Genomic DNA, 17,340 nt, shown 5'->3' with positions numbered 1-17,340 from the left:
AACCTTAGCCATGGGGACGCCTTCCGGGCCCAGTATAATACAAATAAGGGTTAGCGTCGCTTTCTAGAACCTGGGACCCAGCCATGACCTCATCAGAAACCCAGATCGCTTTAGGAGCAAGGTGTCGGTGGGATCCACACCCCCTGCCAGCCTCACCCTTGGGGAACCTCGCCGGGCCCAGTATAATACAAATAATGGTTAGCGTCGGTTTCTGGGGCCTGGGACCCAGCCATGACGTCATCAGATGTCCACCTCGATGTTGGGGCAAGGTATCGGTGGGATCCACACCCTATGCAAACCTCATCCATGGGGCCCCTGCCGGGCCCAGTATAATAATAATAAGGGTTAGCGTCGGTTTCTGGGGCCTGGGACCCAGCCCTGACGTCATCGGAAACCCCAATCGATTTTGGGAGAAGGTGTCCTAGGGGTCCACACCCCCTGCCAACCTCACCCATGGGGACCCCTGCCGGGCCCAGTATAATACAAATAAGGGCTTGTGTCGGTTTCTGTGGCCTGGGACCCATCCATGACGTCATCAGAGGTCGGCCTCGATTTGGGGGCACGGTGTCGGTGGGACCCAGACCCCCTGCCAACCTCACCCATGGGGACACCTGCCGGGCCCAGTATAATACAAATAAGGGTTAGCGTCGGTTTCTGGGGCCTGGGACCCAGCCATGACGTCATCGGAAACCCAAATCAATTTTGTTGCAAGGTGACTTATGGGTCCTCACCCCTTGCCAACCTCACCCATTGGGACCCCTGCCGGGACCAGTATAATACAAATAAGGGTTAGCGTCGGTTTCTGGGGCCTGGGACCCAGCCATGACGTCATCAGATGTCGGCCTCAATTTTGAGGCAAGGTGTCGGTGGGGTCCACACCCCCTGCCAACCTTAGCCATGGGGACGCCTGCCGGGCCCAGTATAATACAAATAAGGGTTAGCGTCGCTTTCTAGAACCTGGGACCCAGCCATGACGTCATCAGAAACCCAGATCGCTTTAGGAGCAAGGAGTCGGTGGGATCCACACCCCCTGCCAGCCTCACTCATGGGGACCCCTTCCGGGCCCAGTATAATACAAATAAGGGTTAGCGTCGGTTTCTTCGGCCTGGGACCCAGCCATGACGTCATCAGATGTCCACCTCGATGTTGGGGCAAGGTATCGGTGGGATCCACACCCTATGCAAACCTCATCCATGGGGCCCCTGCCGGGCCCAGTATAATAATAATAAGGTTTAGCGTCGGTTTCTGGGGCCTGGGACCCAGCCCTGACGTCATCGGAAACCCCAATCGATTTTGGGAGAAGGTGTCCTAGGGGTCCACACCCCCTGCCAACCTCACCCATGGGGACCCCTGCCGGGCCCAGTATAATACAAATAAGGGCTTGTGTCGGTTTCTGTGGCCTGGGACCCATCCATGACGTCATCAGAGGTCGGCCTCGATTTGGGTGCACGGTGTCGGTGGGACCCAGACCCCCTGCCAACCTCACCCATGGGGACACCTGCCGGGCCCAGTATAATACAAATAAGGGTTAGCGTCGGTTTCTGGGGCCTGGGACCCAGCCATGACGTCATCGGAAACCCAAATCAATTTTGTTGCAAGGTGACTTATGGGTCCTCACCCCTTGCCAACCTCACCCATTGGGACCCCTGCCGGGACCAGTATAATACAAATAAGGGTTAGCGTCGGTTTCTGGGGCCTGGGACCCAGCCATGACGTCATCAGATGTCGGCCTCAATTTTGAGGCAAGGTGTCGGTGGGGTCCACACCCCCTGCCAACCTTAGCCATGGGGACGCCTGCCGGGCCCAGTATAATACAAATAAGGGTTAGCGTCGGTTTCTAGAACCTGGGACCCAGCCATGACGTCATCAGAAACCCAGATCGCTTTAGGAGCAAGGAGTCGGTGGGATCCACACCCCCTGCCAGCCTCACTCATGGGGACCCCTTCCGGGCCCAGTATAATACAAATAAGGGTTAGCGTCGGTTTCTGCGGCCTGGGACCCAGCCATGACGTCATCAGATGTCCACCTCGATGTTGGGGCAAGGTATCGGTGGGATCCACACCCTATGCAAACCTCATCCATGGGGCCCCTGCCGGGCCCAGTATAATAATAATAAGGTTTAGCGTCGGTTTCTGGGGCCTGGGACCCAGCCCTGACGTCATCGGAAACCCCAATCGATTTTGGGAGAAGGTGTCCTAGGGGTCCACACCCCCTGCCAACCTCACCCATGGGGACCCCTGCCGGGCCCAGTATAATACAAATAAGGGCTTGTGTCGGTTTCTGTGGCCTGGGACCCAGCCATGACGTCATCAGAGGTCGGCCTCGATTTGGGTGCACGGTGTCGGTGGGACCCAGACCCCCTGCCAACCTCACCCATGGGGACACCTGCCGGGCCCAGTATAATACAAATAAGGGTTAGCGTCGGTTTCTGGGGCCTGGGACCCAGCCATGACGTCATCGGAAACCCAAATCAATTTTGTTGCAAGGTGACTTATGGGTCCTCACCCCTTGCCAACCTCACCCATTGGGACCCCTGCCGGGCCCAGTATAATACAAATAAGGGTTAGCGTCGGTTTCTGGGGCCTGGGACCCAGCCATGACGTCATCAGATGTCGGCCTCAATTTTGAGGCAAGGTGTCGGTGGGGTCCACACCCCCTGCCAACCTTAGCCATGGGGACGCCTGCCGGGCCCAGTATAATACAAATAAGGGTTAGCGTCGCTTTCTAGAACCTGGGACCCAGCCATGACGTCATCAGAAACCCAGATCGCTTTAGGAGCAAGGAGTCGGTGGGATCCACACCCCCTGCCAGCCTCACTCATGGGGACCCCTTCCGGGCCCAGTATAATACAAATAAGGGTTAGCGTCGGTTTCTGGGGCTTGGGACCCAGCCATGACGTCATCAGATGTCGGCCTCGATTTTCGGGCAAGGTGTCGGTGGGATCCACACCCCCTGCCAACCTCACCCATGGGGACCCCTGCCGGGCCCAGTATAATACAAATAAGGGTTAGCGTCGGTTTCTTCGGCCTGGGACCCAGCCATGACGTCATGGGAAACCCAAATCGATTTTGGGAGAAGGTGTCCTAGGGGTCCACCCCCCCTGCCAACCTTAGCCATGGGGACCCCTGCCGGGCCCAGTATAAGACAAATAAGGGTTAGCGTCGGTTTCTGGGGCCTGGGACAAGGCTTTGACGTCATCGCAAACGCAAATCGATTTCGGGGGAATGTGTCCTAGGGGTCCACACCCCCTGCCAACCTTAGCCATGGGGACCCCTGCCGAGCCCAGTATAATACAAATAAGGGTTAGCGTCGGTTTCTGGGGCCTGGGACCCAGCCATGACGTCATCAGATTTCCACCTCGATGTTGGGGCAAGGTATCGGTGGGATCCACACCCTCTGCAAACCTCATCCATAAGGACCCCTGCCGGGCCCAGTATCAGACAAATAAGGGCTTGTGTCGGTTTCTGTGGCCTGGGACCCAGCCATGACGTCATCAGAGGTCGGCATCGATTTGGGAGCAAGGTGTCGGTGGGACGCAGACCCCCTGCCAACCTCACCCATGGGGACACCTGCCGGGCCCAGTATAATACAAATAAGGGTTAGCGTCGGTTTCTGGGGCCTGGGACCCAGCCATGACGTCATCGGAAACCCAAATCGATTTTGTTGCAAGGTGACTTATGGGTCCTCACCCCTTGCCAACCTTAGCCATGGGGACCCCTGCCGGGCCCAGTATAATACAAATAAGTGTTAGCGTCGGTTTCTGGGGCCTGGGACCCAGCCATGACGTCATCGGAAACCCCAATCGATTTTGGGAGAAGGTGTCCTAGGGGTCCACACCCCCTGCCAACCTCACCCATAGGGACTTCTGCCGGGCCCAGTATAATACAAATAAGGGCTTGTGTCGGTTTCTGTGGCCTGGGACCCAGCCATGACGTCATCAGAGGTCGGCCTCGATTTGGGTGCAAGGTGTCGGTGGGACCCAGACCCCCTGCCAACCTCACCCATGGGGACACCTGCCGGGCCCAGTATAATACAAATAAGGGTTAGCGTCGGTTTCTGGGGCCTGGGACCCAGCCATGACGTCATCGGAAACCCAAATCAATTTTGTTGCAAGGTGACTTATGGGTCCTCACCCCTTGCCAACCTTAGCCATGGGGACCCCTGCCGGGCCCAGTATAAGACAAATAAGTGTTAGCGTCGGTTTCTTGGGCCTGGGACCCAGCCATGACGTCATCAGATGTCGGCCTCGATTTTGGGGCAAGGTGTCGGTGGGATCCACACCCCCTGCAAACCTCACCCATGGGGACACCTGCCGGACCAAGTATAATACAAATAAGTGTTAGCGTCGGTTTCTTGGGACTGGGACGCAGCCATGACGTCATCAGATTTCGGCCTCTATTTTGGGGCAAGGTGTCGGTGGGATCCACACCCCCTGCCAACCTCACCCATGGAGACCCCTGCCGGGACCAGTATAATATAAATAAGGGTTAGCGTCGGTTTCTGGGGCCTGGGACCCAGCCATGACGTCATCAGATGTCGGCCTCGATTTTGGGGCAAGGTGTTGGTGGGATCCACACATCCTTCTAACCTCACTCATGGGGACCCCTGCCGAGCCCAGTATAATACAAATAAGGGTTAGCGTCGGTTTCTGGGGCCTGGGACCCAGCCATGACGTCATCGGAAACCCAAATCGATTTTGGGAGAAGGTGTCCTAGGGGTCCACACCCCCTGCCAACCTTAGCCATGGGGACCCCTGCCGAGCCCAGTATAATAAAAATAAGGGTAAGCGTCGGTGTCTGGGGCCTGGGATAAAGCCATGACGTCATCAGATGTCCACCTCAATGTTGGGGCAAGGTATCGGTGGGACCCAGACCCCCTGCCAACCTCACCCATGGGGACACCTGCCGGGCCCAGTATAATACAAATAAGGGTTAGCGTCGGTTTCTGGGGCCTGGGACCCAGCCATGACGTCATCGGAAACCCAAATCCATTTTGTTGCAAGGTGACTTATGGGTCCTCACCCCTTGCCAACCTTAGCCATGGGGACCCCAGCCGGGCCCAGTATAAGACAAATAAGTGTTAGCGTCGGTTTCTGGGGCCTGGGACCCATCCATGACGTCATCAGATGTCCACCTCGATGTTGGGGCAAGGTATCGGTGGGATCCACACCCTCTGCAAACCTCATCCATGGGGACCCCTGCCGGGCCCAGTATCAGACAAATAAGGGCTTGTGTCAGTTTCTGTGGCCTGGGACTCAGCCATGACGTCATCAGAGGTCGGCCTCGATTTGGGACCAAGGTGTCGGTGTGACCCAGACCCCCTGCCAACCTCACCCATGGGGACACCTGCCGGGCCCAGTATAATACAAATAAGGGTTAGCGTCGGTTTCTGGGGCCTGGGACCCAGCCATGACGTCATCAGATGTCGGCCTCGATTTGGGGGCAAGGTGTCGGTGGGCCCCAGACCCCCTGCCAACCTCACCCATTGGGACACCTGCCGGGCCCAGTATAATACAAATAAGGGTTAGCGTCGGTTTCTGGGGCCTGGGACCCAGCCATGACGTCATCAGATGTCGGCCTCGATTTGTGGGCAAGGTGTCGGTGGGATCCACACCCCCTGCAAACCTCACCCATGGGAACCCCTGCCGGGCCCAGTATAATACAAATAAGGGTTAGCGTCGGTTTGTGGGGCCTGGGACCCAGCCATGACGCGGTGTGCTTTTTGGAATAAAAATATTTGATTTATTTCTCTCACGATGTTATAAAGCTCTTAAGTATTTTACTCCACATACACATACACATACACATACATACACATACACATACACATACACATACACATACACATACACATACACATACACATACACATACACATACACATACACATACACATACACTACACACACACAGACATTTACACATACACATTTACACATACACATTTACACATACACATTTACACATACACATTTACACATACACATTTACACATACACATTTACACATACACATTTACACATACACATACACACACATACATACATACATACATACATACATACATACATACATACATACATACATACATACATACATACAAACATATACACTTGATTGCAGAAAGGTTGTAGTATACATTTATACATATATCTAATGAGATGCAAGATATGAAATGAGATGCAGAATGTAAAACATGCTTAAATACGTTTGCTTAACCACTAAATTTTGTGAAAAATATTTTTTAACTTGCCTTTACGCAATATTTTACGACTGATTCAATAGAAGATAAGTAAGATCAAATAAGTTACTTTTTTAAGTTTTGCATCTCATTAGATATATGTATAAATGTATACTACAGCCTTTCTGCAATCAAGTGTATACATTCATATATATACATACATACACACACACACACACACACACACACACACACACACACACACACACACACATACATACATACATACATACATACATACATACATACATACATACATACATACATACATACATACATACATACATACATACATACATACATACATACATACATACATACATACATACATACATACATACATACATACAACCATTTGCAAAAATTATGGCCGCTTCCATACATATGTACCAGTATATCAAAAGCATGTCAAAAATTATGGGATGTCATCCCCGATATTTTTTCCGAGTTGTCTATTATAGGGCTTTCCGAAAAAAATATCAAGAAAGATATCTCACTTTGTCTGATATACTTTTGGTATACCTGTATGCCGTATATTTGAAACGGCCATCATTTTTGCAAATGGCTGTATATATACATATATATGTCTACAAAAATGGAAATAAACACCAGCAAATGTTTACGATATACTATGTCTTTCTATCCATATTCCAATAATATATATCCCATTCTTGGAATATGGATAGAAAGACATAGTATATCGTAAACATTTGATGGTGTTTATTTCCATTTTCGTAGACTAATGTTTTTGAAACCTCACCTTAATTGATGTCTATGGCGTACGCAGTTCTGACACTTTCCAAAATGAATGACTAGTCATTTCTGCTTCGTCAAAATCATATTTACAAGATTCCTCCTATTTTGCGTTTTACTTCGAGGGACATACTACTGTGCTGTTTTTATTTTTCTGATTAAAAATACGGTTTTATAAAGTGACTTGAGTGAGATAGAACGAGTCTAAATCCATTTTTTACAAAATTCCCCTCTTTTTGACGTTAACTTTATTGTTGCGGTTTTTTCGTGTAGTCTCCCGAATACAGTAGTTGCGGTGTTCAAAAAGAATGCCATGATCTATTATCATCCAGTCTGTACCGCTTAGATATTACTTTACATCATTGCCCCATTTCGACCTCTTCCATCAAGAGAGCGATTTGCTGTTCTGAGACTGCCACATTGTATAGCGAAGTGTAGCCATAGTTCATAATGAATCATCTATCCACTATGGTGAAACAACAACTTAATTATTGTACCACTCTTATCAGGATTTATAGTATGTTGTGTTTGTATGTATACAAATAGAGGATATTACATGAGCGCTTGGAGATACGAAATGGATCTTCGAGTGCTGAAAAGATCGATGAAAGTTAGATGGCACGAAGTTGAGTGTTTATTATCGATATCCTAGTTTTGGCACTCATTGAAGTAACCAAATAAGCAGACCAAGTCATTACTGAACTTAGTTTGTTATTATAGCATATTTCTTGATTTATTTTTGTTATTTTAACAACATTTTTACAGGGATGTCAAATCAAGTAACACTATTAGGTGGGAGTTTTAATGCGGTCACGGAATACGGATACGTATCAAAGCTAAACTTATCTTATACAAGTCTGCCATACTGCATAGCACTTCTGGCGAAGATAGCTATTCTCTTTATGTACCGCATTTTGATCATTACAACTTAAGGAACGCTGACTTTCCAATATCAAGGTCCATTTCTATGGCCAAAACTAAACAAAAAAGTTTCAAATTCAAGTCCCTCCAATCAGTGGTATAAGGAAATTAGACCACTGTTGTGACTGTTCTTAATGTAATAGCTGATTTTTGATTTTAATCTCAATTATGATTTTTATTTTTCATCATTCATTCATTCATTCATTCATTCATTCATTCATTCATTCATTCATTCATTCATTCATTCATTTATGAATTTATTCGTGTATTTATTTATTTTTGGGAGGGGTCTTACTTCACTCCTCCAGAGCTATTTTAATCAATAATTCTACTACCATTTGACTATTCAAATCACTCTAGTTCAATTATTTTATCATTTATTTTAGCGTCCATTTACATATTCAATGTCAGATAACCCGTGTTTGGGATCTATTTACTTATGCCTCCAAACAATAAACATTCGTCTTTCCAAACATTGCTAAACATTTCCATTTTTCATTCTACTATTACCTACTCAACTTTTCTTTCTCGCCATTTAGAGCATTTTTCAAATATTTTAAACTCTTCTATCTTAAGCCTTTCTAAAGCTGTTTCAGTGAACAAAATAGGCGCCTCCAAAGCTCAACAGAAAATACAAAAAATTGCACCCACAAAATCACAGACAATTCCAGAAAAATTGATCCTCTTAACCAACAAATATACCAAAAACCTTTCCTTACCAAAAAAAACCATTCAAAAGTCGCCTCTTTAAATCTGTCTAGACATTAATTCCACCCACCGACCACACTCAATTGGCTTCCAAACAACTCCTTCTCTACATGACTTAAACACACGTCACCACGCTGCCGCCAACGCGTCTGCCAAACTCCATACGGGAACTTAACCCAACCACATACAAAATGGCGCACCACAGGAATACCAACGCTCAAGCCAACCGGCATACCCTCCTGCTACAGAAAAAGTATAGTACAAGTCTTTGGGCACCCTCCAACTCGCTCCTCGCCCGAAGGCCACAAGTTCACTGCCTTATGAAACTCCCCGTGAGGGTGCCCAAACACAAATCAAGCCACCAGGTCTGGCCCTACATGGTAGCTACCAAAACTAAACTGACTAAAAGCCCCCTATTCATGGACAAAAATACAACCCTATTGCTCACCATGCAAGACCCTCCACACACTTCTTCGTGCAGAGCTCTATTGCTGCCTTCATTAGGCTTAATGATGCCTTCGGGCACCTAGTGGCTGATCTATTCCCTTCCCCTTTCTTATGGCGACGAGCGACTGAACGAGCGAACGCACGAGCTCGATACCAACTCTCTCATTATATGCGCACCCTATGCTAATCTATCATCCCTTAGTACGCCATTTTGGTTAGCACACTTCCATCCAACCTGCTGCTCACTTCATTCGACTACAGACTCCTCTACAACCCAGGTAAGCTTCCTTTATTGTTATTCAGTCACGCTAGACTGCAAACACTCAAAGTCTCCAACACTTTACACTCTTTTGTTGGCTTTGCAGTATTCAGCAGTTGCACACTTAGTCATTTAATGTTTTATTTTTTATGAGCATCATTTCAATTCAGTTACTTCAATACAAAAATACACATTTATTATTCATACAAAAATAGACATCTATTATTGAACTTTATCATTATTGTTTACTTACATCTTCAGAGTAGCCTTTAAATCCACACTCACTTGCTGCTAGTTTCTAGCTTGATACTTCATTGCTTTTTCTTGAATTTCGAAAATAATAAAGATAGATCATTATTAAACTTATACGTACAATATGTTTTATAAATAGAATTACATAACAAGATTATATTGATTCAAATAGGGTAAAATAATCAAATAACTTTACCTGACTTTCTGTTGATGTATGTCATTGCCAGTGATTTCATCTGAAAACACGCACACTCACACTAAGAGATAGTCAGTACAGACACTAAATGCATCAAATATAATTCTACTTATCCTTAATACTTCTCACAATACCCATTTAAATCCAATGCGGCTGCTATATAACCTATATATACCTATAACTTTATGGACATCTTGAAGGAATTTAAAAAGAAGTTGAAGACATACTTATTTAGGCAAGTCTTTTTTATGTACTTTTCACAAATATTTGTTCATACTTATATTTATTTATTTTTGTTCTAACATATATTTTTATAGTTCTTTCATTATGAATATATTTTAACTTATATTATTCATTTTGATCGCTTTTAATTTTTAACTACAAACGGAAAACTTTCAAAAACAAAGCAACAGCATATGGAACAAATGTTAGAAGATAATAGTCTAAACCAAGCAAGCAGGCAAGCAGGCAAGCAGGCAAGCAGACAGACAAGCAATAAAAGAGCTAAATAAACAAACAAACTGAAATATGTGCAAAATAAGTGGGTATTTTACACTCTGGTTACCCCCCAAAGAGGCAGAGTATTATGGGGATGTGAAAGTAGAGAATAAAATAATTATAATGTTAAATTTTTGTTAAGGAAAAGATACTGTAACTAAAGGGGTCTACTTGCTTCATTGGACATTATTGATTATTTGAATGGTAAAACATTTTCATATATTCGTAATATACCAATGAATCAATACTGAAAATATTAAGTTAGAGGTGGCATCAGTCAGTCAATCAATCAGGCAATCAATCAATGATCCAATGATTGAAACTATATAAATGTAAAATTGGAGCTAAATAAATGTATGGAACTAAATAAATGTAGAACTAAATAAATGTAGAGAACTAAATTAATGTATGGCATTAAATATTAAATGTGGGGTGGCATTAAATATTAAATGTGGGGTGGCACTAAATATTTGATGTCTGGCACTAAATATTTGATGTGTGGCACTAAATATTTAATGTGTGGCACTAAATATTTAATGTATGGCAGTAAATATTAAATGAATGGCACTAAATATTTAACGTGGGGCACTAAATATTTCATGTGGGGCACTAAATATTTAATGTATGCCAGTAAATATTTAATGTATGCCAGTAAATATTAAATGAATGGCACTAAATATTAAATGAATGGCACTAAATATTAAATGTGTGGCACTAAATATTAACTGTATGTCACTAAATATTAACTGTATGTCACTGAATATTAAATGTATGGCACTAAATATTAAATGTGTGGCACTAAAACCCTCAAACAATTCCATAGTTAATTATTAGCTATTTCCTATTTACATTCCCTCCCAACACCATCTATTCACCCCCACCACTCTACCCCCTCCCCTCCCATATCCCCAGGGCAGACTGGTATATCATACACTCAATTGAAGAATTGTTGTCTGGTTCAGAAACATAGAACACAAATGCTGAGACCGAAATGGCACATTGGATAGTACGTTAATTAGATGCATGCTGTGAACGGCGACCCGTGGCACCTTTAATACGTGTTTGGCATTCTAAACCAACTGCATAGATGGCGTAAATGAATAAATTATAATATAATTATGTCATATCCCATGTGCCATTTCAGTCTCAGCTTTTATGTTATAATGTTTCTGAACCCGACAATGATTCTTCAATTGAGTGTGTATAAATTATATGTGTAGATAGTAAAATAGTAGCTGCGTACCACAGGTTTGCATTCCCACAAAATCAGATGCCCCACGTCAATCCAGACACTGAAACTACTATCAGGACATCTGAGTTTGCGGGTATGGAAAACTGCCGCACACTGCATTACCTATAAGAATGAATTATTCAATAGATCAAGTAGAGACATGAATTAATTTAGACGCAAAAAGCAGTCATTACACTCCTGAGTACAGATAGCCATATGGCCAAGTCCAACTTCCTTACTTGATTTCTAAACATATTAATTGGATTCAGCCATTTTGAGCGATTTATCAAGCTTTGATAACATGAAAGGACTCATATACCTTATACTGTGCCTCCCATATGATATGGTGTTAAATCTTGGTATGAAGAAGTCGTTTGAATTTCTAAGGTTATACCTACACCAATCGCCATGGAAAAGGTCCGGTATATAGGGTGGGGCCAGATGGTTAATATGAGTGGCCGTGTTGTATCTGATATACAAACTCGAGGCGTAGGCGAGAGTTTGTATATTGGATACGACAAAGACACGAATACTGTAGATTACTTATCAAACGTCTAGGTCTAAGGTCCTTTGTGTTTCGCCAACATTTTCAAGATAGAATTAAGTGAATCTGGCCAAGAAAATCCATCTTAAAGTTTATGCAAATGATTTACAAAACTCTTAACTGTTGTGATTTCTGTTGTGTTTTCTTCATGAATTATTAATGAGTTTAATAAGACCTTATACATAATTTGCGCTATATCCTGTAGCTTACGATTTTGCAATGTTGGAAGTTTTGCCTCCTTTAAAAGCTCAGCTCGTATGAGCTACTCCTATCGCAGTAAATGGCACTAAATAAGTGTATGGCACTAATTAAGTGCATGGCACTAAATAAGTGTATGGCACTAAATAAGTGTATGGCACTAAATAAGTGTATGGCACTAAATAAGTGTACGGCACTAAATAAGTGTACGGCACTAATTAAGTGTATGGCACTAAATAAGCGTATGGCACTAAATAAGTGTATGGCACTAAATAAGCGTATGGCACTAAATAAATGTATGGCACTAAATAAGTGTATGGCACTAAATAAGTGTATGGTACTAAATAAGTGTATGGCACTAAATAAGTGTATGGCACTAAATAAGTGTATGGCACTAAATAAATGTATGGCACTAAATAAGTGTACTGCACTAAATAAGTGTATGGCACTAATTAAATGTATGGCACTAAATAAATGTATAGAAATAAATAAATGTATGGCACTAAACAAATCTAGAACTAAATATTAAATGTAGAACTAAATAAATAATGAAACTAAATAAATGATTAGATTTAGATTAAACTTATTCTATGTTTAATATTTTTGACTTCTGTTAAATATTTCTCTTGTTTGAAATCCTTTTTGAATATTCTGTAAGTTCTAAGTTTGTTTTTCTGTGAGCCCTTCATTTCTTCCTGAATCATTGTGCATGTCAGCAAGCCAGATTTGAATTTCTTGATCCTAGTATTCTTTGCGTGATTATTTTCAATATTTTTAGTATTCGATGTTCTGTTATTAATTCATTAATGTTTTCTCTCCACATATAGCTAAAGCCTAAATTATCTAGTTGGGATTTTATTTTCTCCGTCCAGCTGGATTTGTTAGTTATGACAGACAGACAGACTTTTTTATTCGGCATCTGGTGTAATAAAATACATTGACATTTTACCCGGATAAACATTAACGTATGAAAGTTATAATTGATGATTTATAGTAGTTTTTCTTATGTTATCATAGATTCACCTATTTAATCTATTTAGTACGATTAATATTTTAGCCTAGTCTGGGTAAGAAGACCACATACTATATTGATTCTGTATTGTATGTGATCTTTTTATGAAACAGTTGTGGACATATTTTGCTACTGCACCTGCTAACAATTTGGGTGGACTGAAAAATAGCAGAAACAGCTCGTTCTCATTTAACAAAAGAGAATCGTTGTTTATGTTATTTATGTCCTTGAAGAGTTCTTCCCTTAGATTTGAATATAATGTACACAGTGAAGAAGGAAATGCCTCTCATCTTCTACACTATCTGGGCAATGGAAGCATCTCCTTTCTTCTGTTTTTTTGTACTCCCTTGAATGTCTCCCCTTTTCGATTTCAAGGTCGTGATTACTAATTCTCAATTCTCAATTGGGTTAATGCTTTTCTGTGTTCAAAATTCTTTACTTCGATTAAATAATTTTCAAACGAGTAATCTGTTTTTACCAGGCGATATGTCCTTAATTTATTTTTTTGTCCTGGTGGGCCTCTTCTAGTTTTTTCATCGTTGAAGAGTTCCCCTCGCCAGACTTGAATTTCTATATCGGTTAATCTAGTTTTAATTATTTTGAATGGGTTCTGACTTGAATGATAATTGTAGTTTATTTCAAGCCAGATATTCCCTAAGCCGCTTCGGTCTAATAAAAATTTTACTTTACTAGACCAGTTATTGTTGTTTATTGCTAATGATTCTCTATATACAATTGCTGACAGTTTTTGGCGGTTCTCAAGTTTTGTTATATTAAGCCAGAACTTAACTGATCTTAGATATGTCTGTTAGGCTATCTCCGGGGGGAGGGGAGGGGGGTCTACTACCACCCCAACTTGGGTAGGGGTGTGCCGCCAGGACCTCAAAACACTGACCCTATCCCAGACCTAAATTTTTGATTTTACATACCCTACCCCAGACTAAAACTAAGAAATATACACCCTATCCCAGACTAAAAGACGGAAAATACGGTTTTACAATCGATTGCAATCAATATTTACAAACATTATTATTGTTTTTGGTCGGCAGAAAGCGTAGCCTATTCGCCAGACGAAAACGACCAAATCGTTAACCCTATCCAGGACTAAAATGAAACCCTATCCCAGACAAAATGTCAAAAAATGATACCCTACCCAGACCCAAAAGCCGAAAAACCATACCCTATAGGGCGGCACATATGGGGGCTATCTATAATTGTTTGATGCGATAATTTAGTGTCATCGTTTCTATTCAAGAATTTAATCCAAAATTTTATTGCTCTTTGTTTTGCTGTTGATCTGATGGGGAAAAGACCTAACTCAGATCTACAAGCGCTATTTCAGGCTTTCTTGCTGACGCCCAGCAGCATTTTGCAGAATTGTAACTTGTACCGTTTCAGTTGGGTCGCCATTTAGATTCTTTTTCTTATCCACACCCCAGACTTCGCTACCATACAACAGGATTGGTTTTATCAGACAATTAAATAGTTTTATTGTAAGTTTTACATCTGTTCTGAACTGGTCACCCATATCCTTGCAGAGTTTAAATAAGGCTTTTAACGCGATTTTCTTAAGTTTTTCTCGGGGGATAGAGAATGTTCCTACCGCGGAGAATAGCAGACCTAGGTATTTATATGTTTTAACATTTTCGATCTTTGTGTCTTCAAAATATAACTTATGATTGTTTAAAATCCTTGTTGTCCTCGTTGTGTCTTTGACATCATAACCAAGTCATCGGCATATAAAAGACAGTTTATACCAGTGTTGTTTATTTCAGTTAAGTTTGAAGCTTCGTCATTAAAAGTTTCAGGCAAATCGTGAAGGTATATGTTGAAAAGGGCGGGAGATAACATACACCCTTGTTTAACTCCTTTATAGCATTTAAAGCTATGTGTGATTAAGTATCATCAGTATGGAACTAAATAAATGTATGGAACTAAATAATGATGTGTGGAACTATTAAATAAATGTATATATGGAACTATTAAATAAATGTATGGAACTATTAGAAAAATGTATGGAACTACATAAATAAATCAGTGTAGAACTAAATAAATGTAGAACTAAATAAATGTAGAACTAAATAAATGTAGAACTAAATAAATGTAGAACTAAATAAATGTAGAACTAAATAAATGTACAACCAAATAAATGTACGAAACTAAATAAATGTACGGAACTAAATAGTAATATATCCTCACTGAAGCCATTATCACGTCGCAGTATGATTAAATTATGCGAGATCCGCGACGATGATGAGGCAAACAGCGAGAAATAGGGAAAACGAGAACACCACCGCCACCAGGCTTAGGGGTGGGTGGGTGGTGAAAAATTCGTACTTCGAAGGTCCAAACGACGTTATGCAATGAGTCATGTGTGTTGACTTAATTTATACTGCTTGGTGATAATTTATTCAGTGAGAATAGATGTACGGAACTAAATTAATGTAGAACTAAATAAATGTGTGGTTAGGTTAGTTAAAGCTGAGTTCAGTTTGGTATAGTAGGAGACTTGAATGAACTGTTTACCACGCACGAGACACATTTTGAGACACAAAACCTAACTAAAATGTAGCGCTTTAAACTAGAAATTTGCTGAAAACTAGATTTTTTATCTAGTTTAAAAGAATCGTTTTAACCAAGAATTTTAAATACCTTCACTTTCTGCTGTTTCTAAAATGTACCTACAAAATCAAAGAATTTGAATCAAAAAACCCACAAATACCCCACTACCTCTCTATACTTTTTAATTTCAATCTTTTTAAAGAGTTTATGTAAAGTAATGCTTACGAAAAGAAGTATTTTCTACGCGTAAATATAAAACTGAGTCAACAATTTGAATACTGCGCCTTATACATGAAGACCATTTAAATTCCAACGAGATGTTGAGACAATAAGCTAGTTGATAGTTTAGGAAGCGTTTTCAGTGCGCATGCACTTTTATCCCAAATTTCTCAGCTCCCTTTGTCGAAACCTTCTTTTGTTCTTAATTAACAAAAGAAGATGGAAACTCGGGATAAATCGCATGCACACTGAAACGATTCTGATAAACTGGTGCGCATGTAAACTGGTGCATGCGCTACCTCATGCACTATTCTTTTCAAGTTCAGTCTTTTTTAAAGAGTTTATCTAAGGCCCCGTCCACACGTATCCGGAAATTTCTGTATCCGCAATTTTTTTTCCGGATGCGAAAATGTTCGCGTCCACGCGCAGCGTATTCGAATCGTTTTCACTGTCCACTTAAATTCAGTAAAATTGAGAGGCCAGTCATATTTTTAAGCGAAGAATAATCGATGTTATGAATTCTTGTCCAAAATAATTTCATAGCAATGCATGATAATACTCGTGTTCAGATATCGTGGCCCGTCAAGTTGCTTGAATTTGAATGCGCGCACAACCTTGAGAAAACGGTCTCAGGGTTAGGGTTACCCTTTCCCCTAACCCTTGAACTTTATCATTCATAGGATAAGATTAAGTAATTAATATAAGTACATAATTTTCCTAAAAGGGCTAAAAGGAACAATGGCTGTTTCCATGACATTGGTGAATCTGATGACACAATTAATAATGTTTTTGTTCACACATCTTTTTGGTTTCCCTGCACACAAAGTTTCAAGGGGTTGATAGATTTTCATATCAAACCACAGGCTAACCACTCTAATAAATGAAGGAAATACTCTAATAAATGAAAGGAAACACAATATGGTGTCTTGTCTTTGTCTTTTTATGCGCGCGCGCTATCGATTTTTTGTCATCTCCCATACCCCCCCCCCCCCCCCCCCCCCCTTGGTAACAATTTTGTTTTTCTACTATACAATATACTGTAAAATATATATTCTTCGATTTCCCCCCAAAAAAATTTCGATGGTGATTTTTAATAGCGAGTAATAAAAAAATACAGTTTGTGTCAACAAAAGCACTTCCACTCAGTCAGAAACATTTTTGCGTTTTTCTCAGAAGTGATTTTGCGTCAGTTACCTTGAAATTTTGAGTCCGATGTCAAAGGGAATTTGACCGATTTAACTGAAATTTTGAGCAAGTCATCTTGGATAGTTGTTCTTCAAAAGTGTGTCTCCGATTTTTT

At 41.9% G+C, this 17,340-nt stretch overlaps 1 protein-coding gene across 2 annotated transcripts in view; it reads left to right on the top strand.

The window, feature by feature from the left end:
- Positions 1 to 9,243: 9,243 nt before the first annotated feature.
- Positions 9,244 to 17,340, top strand: part of LOC116305940 (uncharacterized) — a 39,673-nt gene continuing 31,576 nt past the window's right edge. For both annotated transcript variants that reach the window (XM_089029657.1, XM_089029656.1), the window contains exon 1: positions 9,244 to 9,347. The gene's annotated coding sequence lies outside the window, so the exon portion shown is untranslated. The remainder of the gene's footprint in view (positions 9,348 to 17,340) is intronic.

The sequence above is a fragment of the Actinia tenebrosa genome, unplaced genomic scaffold, assembly GCF_029948245.1.
Source record: "Actinia tenebrosa isolate PJP-AT-01 unplaced genomic scaffold, QUT_ActTen_1.0 PGA_scaffold14__42_contigs__length_11649687, whole genome shotgun sequence".
Taxonomy (NCBI): domain Eukaryota; kingdom Metazoa; phylum Cnidaria; class Anthozoa; order Actiniaria; family Actiniidae; genus Actinia; species Actinia tenebrosa.
Note: the sequence above shows the minus strand (reverse complement) of the source record. Positions and strands in the feature narration are given on the sequence as shown.